Genomic DNA, 13937 nt, shown 5'->3' on the forward strand with positions numbered 1-13937 from the left:
TGAGTGTGCAAGAGGCCTTGGTAAATCCACAACTGAGTGTGCAGACCCTTGTAGCTAAGTGCGTAGGGTGGAAGAGTCTGTAATCTGAACGTTGAATATAAATAAAGACTGCTTTTGAAGAAGTATCTTGCAATCTAAGCATTATTTTTGATTTCATTTATGTTATGATTTGTCGCTTTATAATGTGTTTTATATGGAATAATGAATAAATGTTGTGTGAAACTACTGGATGCTTATTTATGCATGAATGAAGTAATTGTCTGTGTTCACGAAGTTAAGGGTTAATTCTACTATGTTTTCTAATGAATTGGATAGATGTATGTGAAAGCAGATCTAGGGTTATTGATTAATGCACGAAAGTGGATAATTTTCCTATTTAGGGTTCGCAAAGACTGATCGTAGACCTTCACGAACGTCTAGAAGCCATTCCAATTGAGTTACAGTAACAAGCCCTAGAAGGATATCGATCTACGTGAAGGCAGATCTGAACTATCAGAGCTTAAGAACCACTTATCACATGTCCCTGGATGTAGAAACTTGGTTCTAACATCCCCCAATACTGCTTCGGGTGAGACTTCATCCTGCGTTATGCAGGTTGTTGCCAAAAGGGCCAACAGTTAGGGTTTTGTTGGTTGGCATGAACAACTTTGAACCTGGGTCAGGCCCCCTTAAGCCAACAAGAGGTTCTTCAGCTATGTAGCTCTTATGATAAGACTCATTGATTAAGAACCTTACACATATGAAGAAGTAGTAAACCGGTAGGTGTGGAAGGAACCGATGAATGAGAAGTACCAATTGATCATGAAGAATGACACCTATGAGATTATACCAAGGCCTGAAGGGAATTCAGTAGTGACTTCAAAATGGATATATAAGATCAAGCATGCTACATATGGCAATATTGGCAAATACAAGGCATGGTTTGTGGTTATAGGATTCTCCCTGAAAGAGGGAGAAGACTATGATGCTACCTGTTATGAAATTATATATTACAGAGCAATGGAACACATAAAATATTGCAGAAATATAAACACAGAAAATGCATACAACAAGAGAGACACAGATATACATGGTTCACCTAGTTTGGGCTACGTCCACCCCGAACAATCAGTCCTTCCTTTCTATTATCCAGAAAAATGAAGAGACACAACCTACAACAAATCTGCTGTAATATCCTCTATTTTCTCTCACAGTCTCACCTCTTTGCTTCTCACTTAGAGAATACACATCTATTACACAGCTTCAAATACAATGCCCTCATCAAAGAGAGGGGTTGCATTCTAGGGCAAAAAACCCTAAACTAAACATAAGTTCTACCGCTAGATCATCCGCCTAATCAACGACCCAGATTGACTAGAAATTACTATACTTTTACAAGGAAATTTTACATCTATTCTTAGCTTCGGGGGCACTGCCCCCGAAACCCCCCGCCAGGGGGGGGGGCTCCCAAAAGGTCGCAGCCGCCCCCCCTGGACCCACCTTGCAGTGAATATTTTATGGGTGGCGTTGCTGCCCCCATTTGGAACTGGGGTCCAATGTGGCGATACCTTTGAATACAGAAGATAATCAAGCTCCACACCCAAAAATACCTTTACTCCATTTATCAGGTACACCTCTATTAGATCTATTATATATTTTTTTGCCTTGTTGGGATGTAAATTGCACTAGATGGATGTGAAATTGTCTTCCTCAATGGCGTGATTAAGGAAGAGGTGTACATATAGTAGCCTCAATGCTTTTGTTGGGAACGGGTCCCTGGGGTCATTTTTGGGACTAAAAGCCTAAGTTTGGAGCAGAAAGCCCGAATTTTTTATAAAGGAATCCAAAGTCTCTACATTTTGTGGTCGCGGAGTGCGAAGATATCAAGAGTCAAAAAGGGTTTCCGCCCTTAGTTTAGATAGCTTGTGTCGTCTTTAGAGATCTGCACTTGGTTCACGGACCATGGGATTGTATAAAAAGGGAGTCTTAGAAGAATCTAAGAAAGGAAGTAGAGTTCTATGTAAGTTTGAGTTCCTGATGAGCTTGTGAAGAGCTAAGAGTGAGAGTCTTAGCGTAGGAAGAGGCTCTATAGCTGAGTGCACAAAGGCCTAGGGTAGAAGTCTGCATCTGAGTGTGTGGACTCCTGCAGCTGTGTGCACAGGGTAGTTAGAGTCTGTATTGGAAGTCTGAATCATCAATAAAAAGAAGTATTTTGAAATTACTGTGTATTTTGTCTCTATGGATTGCATGCGATTATGTTATGTTAAGTTCTGGGTTTATGTTATAATGCTACTTCGATGCGCGAAAATATGTTTTTATCTACTATATGAACACAAATAAGGATATTTGTTTACGCGAAGATAATCTTAATTGCATGGTAAAATTGGTGAACACTTAAGATAATTTAGGAAATTATACAATAACACTATAACAAAGCCGCATAGGTGCCTAAGTCACTGGTTAGGGTTGTGCGAAGGAAGATCATATACCTTTGTAGAGGTTCTAAGAGATGAAAGAGAAAGTACATTGATAAGCCCTAAAGTCTTATCAATATGTGTGAAGGGAGGGTTTAAGGTATAAAACTAACATGACAACCATCTCAAGGTGTGGAAACTTGGTTCCTGCATTCCCCCATACTGCTTTAGGTGAGACTTCGGTTTGCGCTCCACGGATTGATGCCAAAGGGGTCAGTGGTGTAGGGATTTTCTTGGCTGACTAACACTGAACCTGGGTCAAGGCCCATCAAGCCAACAAATGGTTTCATTGCTAGGACCGGGATCTACATAATGAGATGTGTGATGTTGCATCATTGGAATCCGACTATGAAGGAGATTGAAGACTGGTTGGATAGAAAAATCCATGAATTCGCGGCGCATGAAAACATGAATCCACGAATTCGCAGCACAAGAAAACAGGAATCCACGATTGACAAAGGAACAATGGTTGGACAAATATTTGTACATAGAAATTCACGAAATCTTCTTTTGTTCTTTCCCGGTTGAACTATACGAGTGGATCGCGAAGTTGGCAGATGGCCAGGGAAGGTGGAGGCTTGAAAATCCAATTGTCTGGACCCCATAGTTAGTGCGAAGATTGGAAGCATTTGAAGATAAGATTGCACATGTTGTCGATAATTGGATCGACCGTATCATAGGAGGGTTTGTGACAGAGTTCGTGGTCGATACTTCGGTCAATTACAGCAAAGAAGAGTGCTGCTTCTTTAAGGGGCCATGAGGTAAGTATTTGAAATCATTAAATATTCAGATTAAGATGCTCTTATGTGAAAAGTAGGTCATTTAGTTACCTTGATGTTTTCAGCTACAAGAACTGGAAGGTATTTTAGGGACGGAGGGAGAAAAGTTCATGGGTATAGCTCGCTGAATGAGCCTCCTTTGAGTGATAATGAAGGAGCAACGTAGGATTCTCCATTGAGTGCTATTCAGTTGATAAGACAAGGGTTCCCGTGAATACCTACACCGCCTCTGTCCTCATCCCATCCATCCACACTGCCTCCATCCTCACCTCCACCACTTACCCCATTGCCCACACCATCACCACCTCCACCACTATTCAACATGGCGAACTCTGTAAATCTACCTGTATCTAAGGGCATAGGAATTGAAGACCCAGATCAGTTTTTGTTCATCTCAAAGGCTATATGGGAAGCTCAGGGTATCATGGAAAACCAAATGAAGAAAGGAACATTGGTTAGTGCTTTGCAGGACCACGCACTAACGTGGTACATTAAGTATAGTACTGATGACATGATGTCCACATTGGTAGATATCCAGACTGCGTTGAATAGGGAATTCAGTAGACATAAGTCTCAAGCACAATCCATTGTGGGATTCAAGGAGAGCATGATGAATCTTTTGGGATTTGGATCAAATATTGAAATGTACAATCCGTGAAGCCAACATGAACCTAATTGATAGGTAGCACCGCAAATGGTTTGTGGCCTCACTCCTGCCTCACCTAAGGGTTGCATTATCACAATAGAAGATTGGGACCCAGGTGGAAGCTCTCGAAATTTTGATGAGACTACATGAGACACCAATGCAAGATGCTAATTTGGGGGTTCAGCAGATTCACGCGCAGTTGCAGAACCTTTGCATTGAAATGCAAAGCCTAAAGAAAGACAGAACAACTCAGCCAGAGGCACACGAAGAAGTATGGTGCTAAAATGCAAAGGTCAGGGGGCATGACAAGGATCACTACCTAGTCTTTATGAATTATTTTGCAGCAGGGGGACCAATGCCTCTAAGGCTAGATGTTGCAGCTGAGCCAAGTACAAAGACCATACAATGGTGTGTTATATGTCAGGTAGCTGGGAAGCATGCTATTGAAAATTTCCATTTTCTACAGAGATTCGTATAGACACCACAACAACTTTTCTGCAATTTCTGTCAATCTATAGGTCATGATGAGCACAATTCCCATAGTTATGAATTAATGACGAACAAGACACATGCATACAGGGTGCTAGTAGAAACGTGGCCTCCAGACCAAGGCATTGGGGGAGTGCGAGGTGAGTATCAGGGACACAGATGAGGCCGAGGTGGAGGAGGGCCTGGTAGAGTCCGAGGGCAGCTTATTTTTTACAATTTTGGAGGATCAGAAAACTATGCAAGAGACTACTCGAACCCGACACAACTGTCATGCCGATATTTTACTCAGTTTGGCCATGCAACTAAGGATTGCCCTATATTGTTGGATAACATTCACAAAATGGGGGTGCAGCCTCCACATCCGACGCAAAACCTCTAGATGATAAGGGTTGAGCCTTGCGAGTAAGACACTAAGGTAAACATTATGCTGCGAAGTGGAACAACGATTGTTGAGGATAAAGGGAAGCAGCCCAGAGAAGGTGAGCGGGTCCGCGAAGCACTAGAAAAGGAGACTGGGTTTGATCTGGAGCATGCAAAAGAAACATTTAGGGAAGCAAAGAAAAGCTTTGTTGAGGCCTCTACCTCAGGAAGTCAGGAGAAACCGATTGAAGAAATGGACCCATCCATGATTACCACATTCTTGGAGACCTGCATGAAACTACTCTATGTGGTGAAGTAAAATTATAAGTGCGGACACAAACAAATTCCTTTGGCCTGATAATGGGTCTGGCCACAACAAATACATTCTATGGAAGATTTCCTTAGGTTAGAACCAATTAAGAAGGCCTACCTCTTAGTCCTCTTATCCCTTTTGATGATTTCCTTGGTTGCTCGCTCCAGCTATCCCTCACTTCCTTCTTCAAGCACCTGAAACAAGTAAACAACAACAAACAACAACCGTGATAATAGATAAATTGTAATTCAACCTACTTAACAAGTCAATAAACATTAAGCCATGAATATGTAAGATAACAAATAATGTAGGAATTCAATTGATAGTTGCATATGTTAATATCAAAGAGAGATTACAACCATCATCTTGACGTTGCACTCCTCCTCTAACAAGACCAGGTTCCCAAACACTTATGCTAGCATCCAATGATGGCCTCAACCCATAATAATTCTAAGGATCTTCCCTTTAGGCTTCACTCCAAACCAAATCACACTTCTCCCTCACACAAACAACTAGTAATAGCTTGTTGTCTACTCCAAACCCAAATAGCACTAGCGGACCAACATTAACACTAACTTGTGCTTGGGAAGAAGGGAGGTTTATATAGGATGAATGGATGGGAGATGGATCCTCTTCTCATGGGAGAAGGGCTTATCCCTTGAGTTACTTCCATCATTATTGGGGAAGGGAGCCCAAACTGACATCCTCAACCCCATATGGCCAAACCATTTACTAGACTTCAGTTATGAAGCTTATAGAGTTGGAAGCTTCGCTCCTAATTTAAAAACACTTTCCATAATAGGGCTAGCATGACTGGAATACAGCTCAGTCGCTCTGGTCGGCACTATGGATAGTGCTAATATCTGCACATCTGTGCATGGGAGACAAAGGTCATTAGCGTTGGTCTTGTAAACTGGGCAAAATAGAAGTTTCAAGGGAAATGGTGCAAAAGGGAATTGATCTACTCATGAAGAGGGACACAATGGGAGTTTCTTCATGAAGGGAAAGCATGTGGGGTTCACTGTAGAGGTCCTCTAGGATCAAGGAATGGGGAGTACATGGACAGTGACAAAATTTTGTGTAACGGATACCCCCTAAAGCGTGAAGGCCGAACTAGAGTGAGGGATGAAATGCTTTATGAATCAGTGCAAGGAACCATAGTCCGTCGTCGGAAAACCTGCAAGAAAGTATAGATACATATACGTAATTGAAAACTCTGTCAAATGATACATGAATCGTGGCATGGATGCAGACATCCAGAGAATGATCATGTAAATGGATCCAAGTATAGGCGCAGTCATCTGTCAAAAGGGATCATAATGAAACCAAGGTATGGCCGTAGCCATCCAATAATGAGAAGGATCACATATGATGACTCATGGTTTGGTCGCAGCCAACCATCTGAAAAAGACATGCATATCATCATAACCATGTCACATCACTTTGAAACCTGGACTTTTGTGATCTGAGTCAAGAGTCTTGCACTCCAACATGACCCAATCAAAGTACAACTTCTAACATGTGAATAGATGTGTTGATGTTGAACATGCTAGAAAGTCACTTGATTACTAGTCAATGATGTAAATTGTTAACAAGCATAATAGAAACCACCAATAATGACAATGGTCCTCAAGGTATTATCAGCACAATCGACAAAATGTGAATAGAGGAACTGAAGTTGAACACCCATGAAATCACTCGATCGAAAGCCAATGATGTGAGCTTGTCCTCAAGTGTGAAGAACTTGCCATTAGGACATGCAAGCTCTAAGGTATTCGAAAGGAGTCCCTCGGTCAACTCCCTGGATAATGAGTTGAAGTCGACGAAAAACGACCGTGTCGAAGGAGGGCCATAATGTTTCCCACATCATCGACATGAGATGAAAGGATGCAAAATGATTTTGGATGATACATACAATCAGGGGCAAATGTAACTACAGAAGGAAAACTCTTGAACATATCAGCGACACATCTTGGAAGTTTGGCAACTTTTGGATCGATATGATCGGTGGTCAGGATGATGTGGCAGAGATCAAATGGAAGGAAAAAATGAATGGCCCAACCCATGAAGGTCAACGATACAAAGGAGGATATCCCAACCCAACACGAAGCAAAAAGCGTCATGTTCAAGAGTGAGATGCCGACACAACTGATAGATTTCCAAATTTCGCCCACCATTTCTGGCAGATACCCCAATTATTTTTTAATAGCAAGCTTCAAGGGGATAGCATATGCTTTCACTGTAAGTTCATCCTTCAGACGAATCTGACCTAGTAATTTTAATGAGCCCTAGGAAGGAGAAGCTCATGTTCATCATGGCGATGAATCCGATGTCTTTTAATATTTTAACGAGTCCAACAAAGATGTAACTCAATATCTTTTTCATGTTTAGAGAGTTTGAAAAAGACACGTAAAAGAAAAATCCACATGGTCCCTTTTTGTACATTTGTGTCTCTCAAGCCCGAAAAGGTAGAAAACGATACTTGAGAGAACTGCTTGACCATTTCAATCAAGGAGTACCTTTTTCGTAAATAGTGCCTCCTAGCCCGAAAAAGGGGTACACTTATACTGGGTGCATGACATTTCGTATCCATTAATGAGTTTGAAATGACAAGGGCTCAGTTATCTTTTCGTGTTTAAAGGGTCGGAAAAGAGCTTGAAATCAAACCCCCCATTTAATTCTCTTTTACGAGTCAAAAGGGAAAAATACTCGCCAATATTTTTATTTGTTACGAGTCAGAAAAGAACTTAAAGGTGACTTGTCCTGGAGGAATGAGTGGTATAAAGGGTAGCAACTAGTTCCGACAATGGAGGAACTACTCAAAAAATGTCATGGTCAAGAGGCTGGCTAATAAAACCACTCATCGCTTTGGTCCCTTAGGAAAGGAAGAAAAACCAAGTGAAAGCATATGACTGGCCAAAGAGATGGTGGCTATGGAATGAAAAAACCAAGGCCCATCTAGCATAAATCAGCTAATAAAAATGGCAATCACGAGATGTAAATTGAGCATGGGTTCATTTTTACACAAGCTTGAACCATGGAGAACTCTGCTTAAATTCGGTTTCATGTATACACAAGCTTGAAATTAAAAAATATGCTTGCTGTAAGTTCTCATGCCCCCAGAATAATGACTCAAACGAGGTAAATTCCCCCCAAGCTTCATTTCGGCCAACTAGGTGGATGGAATGAAGGTTCAATTTTGAGATATTGGAAAGACTCGACTGGGATTTTACGAGATTTTAATCAAAGACTCGATTTGGAAAATGAAGTTGCTTCATTTTTAATGAGGTTGACACAAGACAAGGAACAAACCTCATGAATCCTTGTTTCACTTTTTAATGAGGTTGACACAAGACTAGGAACTATCCTCACATTCCTTGTTTCATTTTTTAATGAGGTTGATACAAGACCAGGAACTATCCTCACATTCCTTGTTTAATTTTTTAACGAGGTTGACACAAGACCAGGAACTATCCTCACTCATCTAATCATGGACCACACGATAACATGTCTCCCAAGAGGTCCTCACTGGACAAAAGAACCATGCTGTAGGAGGAACACATGTCAACTGGTACAAATGACAGATCGGGTTCCAGTGCCCCTACTACATATTGTACTATACCATTTTTGTGATCATCAAGAGATGTGGAGATGGAATGGGTAGCGACATAATTGACCTGTGGCGAGGAAGGTGCTTCTTGCAAACAAGAGCCTATAGGGGATGATGGTTGTAAAGGAGGTGCCTAGTGACCAATGAATGACAATTGATCAATAGTCACAATTCTCCCTTTGTGCGAAAAACAAACCACACAGAAAAGCGAAGAAACAAGAGATCCCATGACATAAACATAATTGCGTCCAAGGAGAAGACTGAAATCTAAGATATCTTGGACTACCATCACATTTATATAGATGGTCTTTCCTCCCAAAGTAATAGGGAACTTCGAAAGGAGCCCTAAAGGTTGACCAGTTCCTCCATTGAAAGCCAACAGATTCTGGGTGATAGGCACAAGATGTGGGGAACCCACAACTTGCCTAGTAGTAGAAGACATGATGCTAATAGAGGTGCCTTAATCTAATATAGTGCCAGGTACTACCATATTATAGGCTTGTACCGTGATCTGGAAAGGCACATAAGATGGGAGGTGGAAAGCAGTCAATGGATCCCAATCGAAAGAGATGACAAAACTACTTGGTGGGGGTATCATATGATTGCCCCCATGCTGTACAGGAATAGGGGCAGGACTCTCCTGAGTAACTAGGATGGGAGGATCACTCTTTGATTCATGAGAATCTAAGAAGACAAGAAGAACATGAGCAGTATGATCACCACTCTCTTCAAGAACAGAGTGAGCAATTGGTGGCGGAAACAAGTCGACACTCTGTTCGACCAATGGTTGGTCTGGGATAGATAGAAAATATTCTTTCTTAGGAAGAGTAGGATGGGCAAGAGATGAATCCAAGTCAACCTCTTTACCAACTGGGAGAGGGTCAGAACTAGGGATAGAAAAAGAAGGTGCAACTTATTTCTCTTTCCTAGCTGCCGAAGCAGGAGTTTGGTAGTATTTTGATCCAGTAGCCACATTAATAGGCATACTCATCATGAACACTTGAGATTCGGAGGAAGCAGATTTGGGTTGGTCTACCATTTGGGTCTGTTGAGATAGAAACATCTCTTTGAGGACAACGGGGTTTCCTTTGAGCAAGCGAATAACTTCAGATCGTTGGGGACAATCCTTAGTGTAGTGATCTTCCTCGCAAATGAGGCAGGGATAATTCGGTTTCTGTTGTGAAGATTTGCTAGCAGACGATTTGGGAGGACCCTATTTCAGGGCATCGGCTTTAGCTTTGCCTTTTCCTTTCTTCTTTCCTTTCAAGGATTTGTCCATTGCAGTAGACTAGACAACATGGACCTTTGAGGTTTTACCAAGGCCAAGTGGATTCTGGGATGAACTATTAGGAACAACATTTGATATTGACTTCTATTTGGAAGAAGATTTAGGAGGGGTCTGGGATACTGAACCAATAACTCTATCAACGATAGGTACAATTGGTGACTTTGATGTTATGGGGTCAGATGATGGCCGCAGAGCATTGGATAACAACTCATACAAAGTGCCAAACTGAGAGTAAACTAGATCCAAGTATTGGGCACGAGCGAAGGCCTTCTCTTCAGTGACGCATCCACCCATAGTTATATCACAAGAAATTAGGGCCACGAATGATTTGGGGAACCATTCAGTGAGCAACTGATCAACAATCTTGAATTTTATTAGGCGACGTCTACGTCTCCATTCATGGATGTGATCATAGATGTGTGTCGCAGTATCATTCTTAAGCGATGTGAGCAAATAGGTGCCAGTTTCATAGCGAACTAGCAGCTGAAAATTCGTGAGGAAGGCCATGGATAAAGAGTTAAATTCATGGTAAATACTTCGAGGTAGCTCGATGTACCACTTCATTGCATTACTTGTCAGGGTTCATTAGAAAATATGGAGGTGAATGGAATCATCTACGTACAAGTTCGACGAGCATCAGAGGTGATATGTCATCACATAGACCTGGGGATCGTATTTAGCTTTCCCATTGAACTTTGTACAATAACTTGGTATCTTGGATGACACCGAAGGCCAGTATGGAAAATGAAGGATCAGATCATTCGTAAGGCGAGATACATCTGGCAACTTGATTGTAGCCAAGAATGGAAATTAGGTGTTAAAAGGCATGGGAGATCGATAATTTGGTCCATACGGAGGGGCACATCCTTGCTTGATCTGAAAATGGGGCACCTAGGCTTCTTGTCTAACTTACAAGAACCTCTCCCACTTCCAAAGCTTTAAATATTCCCAAGTCTTATTGATTAACCAATGTGGAATTAAATGTGTGCTTGATAATATAAGTGTATGCTTATGTTTGTTTTAAATTGCTTAGGTGCTGTAAATTAATTTGCTTAAACTGATATAAAGTTAATAGCAACAATTAAAAACCACAGATACAATGCAGCAATAAAACAAACACAGAACAACAATATTAATTTGGAGTTCACCCAAAACCCTTGGGCTACATCTCCTTGAGCTCTAGTCAACTCAACTGGGCTCTCTAGGATTATGGCAAAGTCTTTTTTTTACAAGCTCATGGCTCAACTCCACTGTTTCACACAGAAACAATGGGTTTAGACCCCATTTTAGCCCCTGGCTCTAAAGCTCTTGGATTTCTGGTTCTAGGCTCTGGCTCTGGCTCTGGCTCTTCGGCTTTGGCTATCTTGAGTTCTCTCCCTCAGCTTCTGCATGCCTCTGTGATCCGCTTGACCTCCAAGCAAACCTTGGCAACCTTCCAACAACCTTTCTGTAGCTTTGCTTCCTGTCAATCACATTCTTAGGATTTCTCGCCCCTTCAATTCTCTGCGCTGCTTGCTTATGCCTCTCAATCGTGCTCTCAGACTTAGCAACCCCTCCGTCTCTGTCACTGAATGGATTTTAAGCCTATCAACGCTTGTCTATTCATTTTAGATCTCGGGCTCTCTAGCTCCCAGTCGCTGTCCCTTCATCTTCCTTCTAGAGCATTTAACAATCATTGCTAACGTCCCAAGGTATGGTGGCCACCTGTTTTGCAACGGAAAAAGGCCACAGGTGTGTTGAAATCCCAAATATATAATTTCTCTATTTACACAAAGAAATGCACCGGAAATGCTGAAAAATCTGCATAAATGCCTTTTATCAGACTTGAAAATCCCTTAAATCCGCTTTATAACCATATCGAGTCCGCCTTTGGTTGTTGTCGTAATCTCCACCAATGGTCTGGGTGTTCTAGATCCAACGGTTGAGATCTAGTTCAGACGGCTCATTCGTACGGGGGTTAATCGCCCGAAAAGGGTGGTTTTCTGTCTCCAGGGTCGGGCCACATGGCAGCCAGTGTATGGGCTCAGGCGGAGCCCGACCAAAACTACTTATCGCCTATAGGCCGCCTGAAATCCTGCTTGTTTCCTTTGTATTAAAAAAATACAATAAACACTGAAAATATCAAAAAAGGGCTTTATGGTGGACTTGAAATGTTATACACATGCATTCATAAACCCTTTCAGGTCCGGTTTCATCGCATCGATGCTTTTCCTTCATATTTCATTTATTTAATGAAAAACGCAAATACAAAGGAAAACCCTGTTTTCCAGATCTCAAAATATATCAAATATCATTCATACTTTTATCGAGTCCGGCTATATCGCATCGCATATGGTATCGGCCCCGCTCCTTTGAATAGCTTCGATGCGATAATGTGATGCGATTAATCGCAATCGCATATCGTAGACGGGGTCCCGCCTTAAGCCTCATGCCATCACTGATTACGATCTGTCGATATCGGTATCGCAATATCGCATCGGCCCAGTCCTTCCCTTATGTTATATGCATATGCCCGCCTCCGACCCGATATGTCGGGGATCAGCAGTCGAGGGTGCTTCCCCTTTCTGCTTAAGTCCGCCTTGGACCTCCTCCGATGTGATTTTTCTTCATAAAGCCTTTTAGGCCTTTTTTAAAGAAGATTTGCCTCTTTTTCCAAAGAACAAAGGGCATCTTCTTTCTGCCATAACTTTTGCATCTTAAGTCCATTTTTTCCCATTCAAGTTACAGTAGATTCAGAATGAGATGATCTCTGCAATGGGGCTAATTCCAGGAACTTCCTTGGACTTTCATTTTTCCTCTGCGAGGAACACTTAGACTTAGGAGTCTATCCAAAATCCATTTTGGATCACTGCTAGTAAGGATTTTGGCCCCACAATGGGGGATTTTGGCCATATGGCATCTACGACTACCCCCATTGCAGATTACCTTGACCATAGGGAGGATTTTTACCTTGAATACCTTGGAACTGTCCGACCATAGGTTGTTGATAAGCATCATACGGGTTAAAAGGCTGTTGAGCCTATTGACCTTGGACATATGGATACGGGACCTGTTGTCCTTTAACATATGGGTGATGAAACTATTTTCCCTAAACAAGAGGGTTTTGGACATGTTTCCCTTGGGCATAAGGTTGATACACTTGTTTCCCTTAGACATAGGGATTCTGTACTTGATGCCCATGGCCCACAGGATTATGAACCTATTGACTTAGGACATGAGGATTTTGAGCCTGCTGCTGTAGGACTTGACCTTGACCCTGCCTCTGCAGGGGTTGACCCTGTTGATATGTATACAAGGGTTACTACTGCCTTGGTTGGTTTTGTTGTTGCGAGGGTTGACCTTGTGGTTGCAAAATTTTTCCCTGGGGCTGCAGAGGTTGGCCCTACGAGGACATGGGTTGAGAGGTGCGTGGAGGATATTGCATCTTCTGTTGCATGGTTTGCTGCAACTGTTGCGAGGGTTGACCTTGTGGTTGTTGCAGTTGACCTTACGGCGAAATCATTTTCCGGTTGCATGGAGAGCCCTTGCTGCAACAAAGTTTTCCCTTGCGGTAACAAAGGCTACCCTTGTTGTTTTAGAGGTTGTCCTTGCTATTGCAAGGGTACTTGAACAGTGCACGGGAAATTTCCAAACTGAATCTGGTCATAGCCAGGTTGGATGTACTGCCCAGATTGAAGAGTGTAAGGTTGATTAACCATTTCTTGAGAACCATATGTAACGTAAGGATTTTAGTATTGGACCTGAGCCCCATAGGGCTTCTGATAATAAACATTGCTCGATCCATATGAACCAATGGGATTCTGAACCTGTTGGTACTGGACATTGCTTGATCCAGTAGGATTAGAAGGGTTATGAATACTAGAAGAAGGTTGGTTTATACCAAGTGGTGGGCTCCAGTATTGTAGCAATAATGCTACAACTCCTGGAGCTTCCTATCTCTAATTTTATCAACCCGGTAGTTCGTACAAACTTGGAAGCGACGGTGCTGTATGCACAAGT

This window comes from Pinus tabuliformis, chromosome 9, assembly GCF_031772625.1.
Source record: "Pinus tabuliformis cultivar Carrire ecotype Pingquan chromosome 9, CPIR1, whole genome shotgun sequence".
In the NCBI taxonomy this organism is placed as follows: domain Eukaryota; kingdom Viridiplantae; phylum Streptophyta; class Pinopsida; order Pinales; family Pinaceae; genus Pinus; species Pinus tabuliformis.